Source organism: Lolium rigidum, unplaced genomic scaffold (genome assembly GCF_022539505.1).
Source record: "Lolium rigidum isolate FL_2022 unplaced genomic scaffold, APGP_CSIRO_Lrig_0.1 contig_69946_1, whole genome shotgun sequence".
NCBI lineage: Eukaryota > Viridiplantae > Streptophyta > Magnoliopsida > Poales > Poaceae > Lolium > Lolium rigidum.
The window spans coordinates 47,895-57,492 of NW_025901428.1; the positions used below are offsets into that span (position 1 = coordinate 47,895).

Genomic DNA, 9,598 nt, shown 5'->3' on the forward strand with positions numbered 1-9,598 from the left:
TTCAGCGAGTTTAGATACCCCTAAGTTTTGTTGTGTAAACCTCGGTAAATTTTTAGTCCCATTCTTATAGCCCATCTTAGTACCAGGATTTTTGAAAAAACACAAAATATTTTCTGCATTTTAAAAATACATTTAGGTACATTAATGTGTACAAAAGTTCACTACAAAAAATGAAATAGTGCGCATCTTTAATGTCTAACTTCAAACTCCCGAGGGAATAATATACTCTTATTTTGTAACTTATCCGTTAGTCTGAACTCTAATCTCTTTCGAATAGAAGTATGAAATCAATTTTATCATAAACCACAACCTGAAACATCAAACACACATTATCAATTAAGCTTAACCATTGGCTCTTAGTTCAGTACCCGTGCACTGCTACGAGATAATAGAAAAAAAGCGAGTGAGAGTGCCGAGGTAAGTTTTCATACGATGTCTGACTATCATGTTGTCTACAGGATGCGTGTAGAGGAGTGCCCGGTGACCATTTTTTTTTTTTTTGAAGTTATATATATTTCTATATATGAAGGTAGAGAAAGTCTACCTTATGAGAAATACAAGGAGGTTTGGGATGGATTTACAAGCCAGGGCGTTCTGGAGGGAGGAAAAAAAATAAGAAGAAAAAAGGAAAATTACTCAGACACTAATTTAAGGGCCCAAGACAGCATCTGGGGTTTTAGCTTTGTTGTCCTGTTTGCCCACAGCCTAAGGGTGGCCGCAATTTGTTCCAGAAGAGCCACCCTTGCAATGTATTTGGAGTTGAAGATTCTGTCATTTCTGGCATTCCACAAGGCAGTTAGGCAAGCAGCAATGCACACTGTCCAAGCTTTTGGTGCGGATGCAATATTTGTGTTGTGAACGAACTGCTGTAATGTTTCAGATGTTGCAGCTGCATTGTTCACATTAAGCTTCTTCCAAACCCAGTTTGCTTGTCTGCAGTGTAGCGCAATGTGGTGTATCGATTCCACTGCTGGGCATTGGTCACACCCCGCATCAGAGCCCGGTGACTTTGATCTTGCTGGTTTCCTTCTTCGCTGACCAGACAAAGCAGATCAGAAAGTTACATTGTAGATAAGCATTGCACAAGAATATATTGCTGAATAGTAGCAGTAGCAGTATCATTGCTACCTACATTTTTTTCGATAAAGGGAATATATTAATATCGAGAGATACCATTTACACCCAGCCTCTGCAACAACGCACCACCCTAATGGCACTACGGATGCACACAGCCAAAAAAGGGAAAAGAAAACTAAGAAACAAAAGTCCCGCTACAGTATCACGGACCTAACAACAGCAATACATCCACCACCATGACAACACCTGAATTGCAGACTCTCCAAAAAACGACGCCTCCAAGAAGGGAACAGTGCTCCAACACCGTCGTCGCCCGATCAAAGATCTTAGGTTTTCACCCTGAAGATAGTCCCCACTCTCAAAACAATGCCTCCACCAAGGTCACTGCTACCTACATAAGGCTAATAATATCATGGTGACCCTTTCTTTTCAGAAAATTAAAGGGCATGCCTTACAAGGCAGGGGTGCCAAAACATAGTAAGCCTTTCCTTTCAGAAAATAACATAGCAAGACCCATCATATGGCTCGATAATCAAAATCTTAAGACTGCAAAGCAGAACCAGTGTCTATAACAGATGAACCTGAAAAAATGCATACCATTTTGATTATGAAAGCAAAGTTGCAATCTCAAGCGCAAAGACAGAAAAAATCATATTGGGAAAACGTGAAATATGCTAGACAGAGAAACACAGTACAGTCGGATCATATGTGCCTTAATTACCCATAATCACATGCTTTCCTCCTGGAGCCACACAACAAGCAAGTTCTTGAATTTATGCCAAAAGAGAAATTTAACTGAACAAACTACCATTTGACAACGAGACAAATGGTATATAAATTTAATTTGAGCAACAACACTTCTGCAAGGTTAGTTCAAATGAAGATATTAGTAGGTCTCGAGGCACAATTGATTATGATTAATATACGTGAATATATTTCATAAGTTGGATAAACATACTAATTAACTGCTCACATGTATTTGTATAATATTTTTCTTTCGTCGGTATTGACATGATTAGGTATTTCTAAGTTAGTAGTTAGAACTTAGAACAGCAGCCATAATTTTGATAATGCACAATTTAAGCCATATTTTTGATAATCTATAATACTGAGATGAATAGTAGAAGTTTTCAGGGGAAGAAATTACAAATCATCAGGAAGTAAGTACCAAAAACAATTAGTATAAATAAAAACTGAAATAATACACAACTATAAGAAGCTGCACTACCTTTCTGGCGCATCGGTTGTTTGTCCGCGCTGATTTCTAATTGGATTCACTACTATTTCGGCCCGTTTCATGCTTATATGCACAAAAAGATGTATATCATGTAACTGACATAATATAAATCGTATATGCCATGGTATATCTGCATTACATGGAAAATAAAAACTATTTAACCATAAATCTGAAAAAACATAAGTCTAAAACAGTAGATTCATGTAACAGGTCATTATCAGGCAGGTGGGATGCAGCCTCTAGACCCAAGGATATTACTTGAGAGAATATTTTAACATTTTGGAAAGCCATTAGTTCCTCCTTATCCCTTGCAACAGTGCATCCCACTTCCAAGGTTAGTACAACCCCCATCCCTCATACAACCTTCATTAAGTTATCATTCAAATGAACCAGATGTATCTCAAAAGAATCCATATGTTCTTTATCAGTTCCGACAAATACATACCATTCCCTCACACATACCTCACTATCCTACGTCCATCCCTAGTACTGCCCAGATGTGTCTCCCATTCAAAATAGGAGTAGCGCATGTTCAGGCTTTATAATGCCACCGAAAACAACTCCATGCTAAAATGGAAATGCTTCGGCGAAAGTCCCCACAACGAAACAAAGCACAAATTTCGTCATCAGTTTTACCACGTATCAAATGTATCCAAGTACCAAAACTTTGTCTCAAATGCAGTACACTCTAGAGAAATATCACCAAAGAATAATGAGACATTTTGCACACTGGATCAGGTACCAAAAGTTGCTATATCTTTCTCTTGAAGTATGATTCAATCTTTCTCCTAGGGAACCAATCAATAGAAGAACCACTTACGCAAATCGCAGATTGACTTGAAACTGTGGGATGTCGACTTAATCACAGTTTGAAAACTGAGCTTCCCAACTCTCGTGAACCCGTAATCTATAGAAATAAATAAATATAAGAAATTCAGAATAGCACAAACGAAAGAGTATTGTCAATAGTACACCATCTAATTGTAAAGTTTGAAAAGGGAATTTTAGAAAACTCTCTAATTTCAGAATTCTACGTCAGAAATTAGACAAGCCTATCAATCCACAGAAACAGAAGAGCACTGGCTGATCCTCTCAAATACTTGATGTCCGGTGCATCTATGAAATATCGGCATGCCCAGATAAACCAATTCCTATTTAAGGGCAGCTACTATTAGTAATACAACGGAATCACTACATCATTGTACATCAGATGTTGTAGCCCAAACAGCTCATGGTAACTCTAACCCAATATCTAACTAACAAATTAAATCCCTAGCACCTATCAGAGCCCCTAGAAACTGTACAAGATTCGAAAGTTTTCTCAGGGCAACTTTTCATGTTCAATAGTAAGGTAAAAAGTAATATAGATACGTATTTTTGTTACGTAGGACTTGCTAAGTAGCCAAGAACAATTTGCTTGATCTCTGAATCCTCCAAAGAAAACACTCAAACATCAGTAAATTTGGAAGGGAAATCATCAAAAGGAGAAACATTGCTTAATTGATAGAAGGAGTTAACACTTATGCCTTGAGAACCTTGCTCTACCTAGAACTCGCGCTCGACGGTGTGGGCGGACCGGAGGATGGCGCCCGCCAGCTTCTTTCGCAGCACGAGGTGTCGCGGTGGTTGTTCTGGCAGTCGCGGAACTGCGTGAAGGCAAGAGAGTGTGATGTGCACGGTAGCACCATGGGGATGAGAATAAAGGACTTGAGGCATCATGAAGGCTATACCTTTTTTGTAACGGTTGGAAGAAGCTCGACAATCCGCTGAACAACAGTTGTTGTTTCAAGCTTATCAGTTTCCATCGCATTCGCTAACCACCACGGAATGGGGGACAAGGAATCTGGTGCGGCTAGAATGGCTTGCAACCCAAGAAAAACAAAGCAGTGAGCGCCCCAAATGAACACATGACCGTGTGCAACTCGATGCATGTATCACCTTGCAATAGGAGAAGACACCCATCGATGGTGAAATACTCTGGCAGCAGGCAGAATGTGGTTCAGTTGTTGACAGACTAAAATAATGAAAAACATAATATTCTTCTGTTCGGACAATCCATGGCTTATTCACACAACAAATTATAGTTGCTGTTTGTATGTACGACGGCGCATAGTAATACATGAATGGTAAAGGGATGTCATAATTCAGCAGATGGTTAGTTCCTTAACAGGACACCTTGCGATAGCCTAGAATCGAGTTGACATTTTGCTTCCACCTATATGTAATGTAACTATGAGCATCCTAACTGATGGAAATTTTGTCCAGCAACTGTATAATGGATAATGGTGGTTAGCTCCTAATCTTTGCTACTGTGAAATATATAAGGTCCCTCCATAGGAATGCAGTAGTTCCCATAGATAGAAGTTAGAAGCAACAAGACCACCAAAATCACGGATCACGAAAAGCAAGCCATGAAAAAGCACAAGAACAAACACCATAAGTTTTAGTTGTTCTATCATTACCTCCTAGTCATCGACTCCTCATCATCCCAAACTCTAAATCAGACATCATAATCCACTTCAAACTCCTTGAAGTCCTCATCCTCCTCCACCACTCTAGCTGTTGTAGTTAGTCTGAATGGCCAAAGGCGAACTGGGTTCGCGTCCGATGTCGTAGTTCCTAGGCGTCACGTCCAACAGTGACCAGGGCATCAAGGGACACAATTACGTGAGCCGGTGGCGGAACATACTTGTTCTACATGAGTCTTTATTCCGTGACAGTTGACATTTGATAGTTATGTAACTGCGAAGGAGCCATGGGTACCTAAATCAGTATATATATAAATCATGGTGCAAGCAGGACATGTGTAGTTTAGATATCATAGTGCAAGGAAAACAACATCAGCGTAAGGCACCAGCCAAGTAACAATCCCGGCTAGAAAAGCAATGATCTGCATCTCTCATTTGTACTGAGCAAAGAATTAGTATTCATGTGAAAATCTCGTCTGGTATTCAGCATATCATGTACTTTTTACCTTCATCGTCACTTTTGTGCTCTCAGTCTACTGATCCTAAAGCAAAATCCATAAGTACATGAAAGCTCATTCTAAAATTACACCTAGTTGAACTTGTCCAACCTTTTGATCTAAAAGCCATAAGCTTGGGTCGAAATTGACAAAATAGATCATTCAACTATTTTTTCAGTTGGCTGCATCAGGGCCATCTCTCGCCATGACCACCTGCACCTCATCGTGAGAGAGAGATTGAGAGAGAAGGTAGGGGGATTGGAGCAGCCGAGCGAGCCTCACCTCGATGGGGTTCTCAGTAGTCGTGGAGGTGCTCCCTTCCGCGGACGGAGAGGTGGGAGGAGTCCCGTGGTGACCTCTGGCGTCACCGGAGACCTCCCCCACCCATTCTCGGCTTGATCTAGGCGAATCCAGCACCCCACCGTCAGCATAGACGAAGGAGAGCTCTACTTCGGCCGGGGTCCAATTCCTCGGCCTACGGCTCCACTCCGGCGGCGCGCTCGTATTCAGCCGATCCCTATATGCCGCCTACCATCCGCCACGGAACATGGGAAGCTCGTCTCTGTCCATACCCGTCACATCTATCCCTCCATGGACGAGGGGAGCTTGTTTCCGGCCGTCTCTACCACATCCCGGCTGCCATGGACGATGCAGGGCGGAGGCAGCATCACAATTGGAAACCCGAAACCGCCATTGTGGAGGACGAAGCAGAGGCTGCGAGGAAGAGAGAGGAGAACAGAGGAGTTCGTGCGTTTTTTTCTTCTCTCGATCAGGGTCGTGAGCCTAGTGGGTAGAGGTTGTTCCTTGGCAGGTTTTTTTTACCGGTTTTTAAGTGTGGAGCGGTTCGGAGGGCGATTCCTTTGTTTGCAGGCGGAGCTGGGCAGAGGACGTACCATGGGACACCACCTCTAGCCATTTAATATAGTAGAGATAGTGAATGAGTGGGAGGAGGAAGCCGTGACGTGAGGAGATACGGAAGGGATAAGGATGGTTGGTCGCACCGCACGATACCTTTCGCGAATCTTGACGAACCGCCGCACGCGCAGCGAGCCGTGCAGCGCCTCTCTGTATCTTAAAATGAAACGAACCGGTACAGGGCAATTTCATGTATTAAGGAATTTTGTGGGAGGGTAAAACGGTCCAAAAAATTGTTGGACGAAAATTTTGGCAGAAACCTTAGCTCCTTTATTATTAGGTATAGATATGAGAAGCAAACATGAACAGCCTAGGTCAATAGAAAAAACCACAAGAATGAAACGAGCTAGTTAGTAATTTCTCCTAGATGCTTAGGGTTTGCCATAATCCAATTCTTGTTCTCGTCCTAAATTCTCTGCATGAGGGCCGAAGGCATTGAGAACCTATTGTTAAAAATGTTATGAAAGCGACAAGCAAATAACGAAGAACGATAAAGGTAAACGCAGCGGAGACACGAGATTTAACGTGGGAACCCCTTCCAACACAGAAGGGGGAAAAACCACGAGCGTCAGCCAGCAAAACTTCACTATATCGGGGAGTGTTTACAAACGCCGTGAGATATCTTATAATCTGATAAATCCTAGCCGGCGGCTTACAATGTATATATAGGCGGTGTCAATGATCCGTACCGTGGGGGGCTGCCGCCCCCCGTACCCCCCTTCGCAAGCGTCCCCTCGCTCCGCTCGTCAGAAGTTAGCCTCCCTTTAGTATATGAATTTGGATCAGAATACAATAAAAAGCCTAGCGTTCCTCTCTTTCCAAATCTCCCAAGTGATCAGCGCGATGACGGATTTTAGACCTTGCGACCAGGAGGTCGGTGCAAGTGAAACGGCCTGCCAGTAATGAAGAACTGCGGGTCAGCTGGCCCTTAATTAAGCTTTGGACGAGAGAGGGACAGTTCAACCATGCCGCCGCGGCCTGCTAGATTATTTTGGAGTAAGGACACTCGAAAATGAAACTAGGTCATTGAAGAAAGAAGTTCACAGTATCGCACCAGATTTCACAGCCGAAATGCCGACAATCTGCCACGGGGATTGTTTAGCGGTTCATTAGTTTCTAGGACGATGATAGAGGCTAGGAGCCCAGGACAGACTGCCGCTGCAGAGTGAGTCATCACGCATGATTGGCCAGCTTCGCTCCGCTGCGTCGCATCACGTACCACGAAGAGAAAGGTGCGAGAAGATGCTTTTGTTTTTCAAGAATGAAGGTGCCAGAAGATTGTGCCGCGATTCTGCGAGCAGGCACGCGAGGCCGGTGATGTGGCTGAGCGCGTGAAAGCCCGCACGGCCACATTGAACGAGCACGGCCGGCGGCAGCGGCGGCGTCAAGACCGCGCGCCAAAATTATCCTGCTATCATGTCAAAGAATAGTTGCAAAATTAAGTTTCATCTATTAAGCTATAAAATTTGGAACTTCGTATACAATCTGAAATATTTGTGATTTTCAGAGCTCACGAATGGTTATTTTGAAGTTTTAATCTTCTCACATTCATACCTGATCTATTGTCTATGTGCGTGATTTTTGTGCCCGTATTTTGAAACTTCAAAACATGTATATTTTGGACCATAAAAAGTATCTTTTTTCGGTTGTGTCTCCAATGTTTCTATTGGTTGGCAAGTGGAGTTCAACTACAACTAGGCATGGGTAGCCCGGCCCGGACATCTCGGCCTAAAAATCTCGGGCCAGGCCGGGTCAGGCTTGCACTTCGGGCCGGTCTAGGCCCGGGCTTACATTTTACGCAATTAAGGGAAGGATCGAGCCGGGCTGGGCCAGCCTTTTACTCGTTCTAAGTTTGGGCTCAATTTTGAGCCCAATAATCGGGTTGGGCTAGGCTCGGGCTTGACTTTTTACCGTCAGGCTTTTCCAGGCATGGCCTGAAGCCCGGCCTAGCCCAAGATATGCCCAGGTGTAGGTTCAATAGGGGTAAGTGCTAATGACTCCGATTAAGGTGCCTGCACAGATAAAGGGGGAGGAAGATGGACAGAGGGGGGGAGTGAGAGATAGGTAGGTGGAAGGTTGTGTAGCTAACTTTGTGTATGCATGAAAATTATTGCGTGAGAAGTCATTCTTTTATGTATTACGTCAACCATATTTTTTTTAAAAAAACTTGCCGTATCACGGAAAAAAGTGCACCATGAGAACTAGGAAAAGCTCAGCAAGTAAAATTCAAATAAATTTACCGACAAAACCTGTAAATTAGGGCTGTATATAATAATAATCTATATTCTTATTTTTTTTGAACGGGTCTATATTCTTATTCATTATTTTATTCGATAGTTAATAGTTAGCCTTCACCGGCACATATCGCTCTTGTATTACACTCTTCTAGCCAATCGCAATCCACTTTCATGGACGTGCAGAAGAGGAGATCGCGGCCGAAGGTCTTATACAGTGGGCTTTGCAGTCGTCCATCGTCTTAAAGCAATTATGCTCAGGGTAACACAGAAAGCAAGAGGGGATAGTGTCACTCTGGTAGCAGGTATCGTCGTCGATGTCCTGATCCACACTTATGCCTCTAGCTGCATGATTGTTAAGATAGAAAAAACAATTGACAGCAGTACTACAGATTAATATGTTCACTAGGGTCCAAAGTTCAAGACTTCCGAGGTACATATACTCAAGCAGTGAATCAAACGAAAACGCAAAAGGAAATGTTCCTTTCGTGCCAACTTACATTGTGCGTGAATAGCAAAGCATACGAGAAGGAGTAACAGTGACGAGTGGATGCACATCGCAAACTTCTCCATGTAGATTATCACGGTTGCACACCTTGTTGGCAGATTTGGTTTTGGTCCAGACACGCATTACGCATACATATAGGGGACAAATGATGTGTGTATATGGGCTAATTAATTGGTACTCTACATGTGTTGATTACGGTTGTAATTTCCTTCCAAAGTTATTTGGTCCTTCGCGTCAATTGGGGTGGCAATGCCGGGCGTTGACTGATAATCACTCAGGAAATCAGTTCAGGTGCTTCTTTGGACTAATCATACCAGGGTAATAGGTAATAACATGCCATTGCATTCAACGCCTAACTAAGCAGTTTGATGACATGATATGTACTCCCTCCGTTCTCTTTTAGGCTGCTCATAGTGGGGAGTAACATAAGGTGGTGTCATGCATATGTTACTAGTCAATGTTACTACCTTCATAGTGGAAAATAACTTAGAGATGGTATCATGCAAAGTCTCATTTATTAGTTTGTAGACTCATTTTATCTTGGGGTGTGTGATGTTACGGTAACATAGCTAGTTACCACCTCCCTCTCTTTCTTCATTTATTACTATGCCATGTCACCAAAACACATTGAAATGTGTGATGTTACTACCTAAGTTACTCCC

At 42.7% G+C, this 9,598-nt stretch overlaps 1 long non-coding RNA gene across 1 annotated transcript; it reads right to left on the bottom strand.

The window, feature by feature from the left end:
• Positions 1-1,016: 1,016 nt before the first annotated feature.
• On the bottom strand, positions 1,017-4,263 carry LOC124682176. Its single transcript, XR_006996180.1, has 4 exons — positions 4,045-4,263; positions 3,860-3,960; positions 1,469-3,221; positions 1,017-1,128 (listed from the first exon to the last, which is right to left on the bottom strand). It is a non-coding gene; the product is annotated as an uncharacterized LOC124682176 (long non-coding RNA).
• Between the last annotated feature and the right edge of the window lie 5,335 nt (positions 4,264-9,598).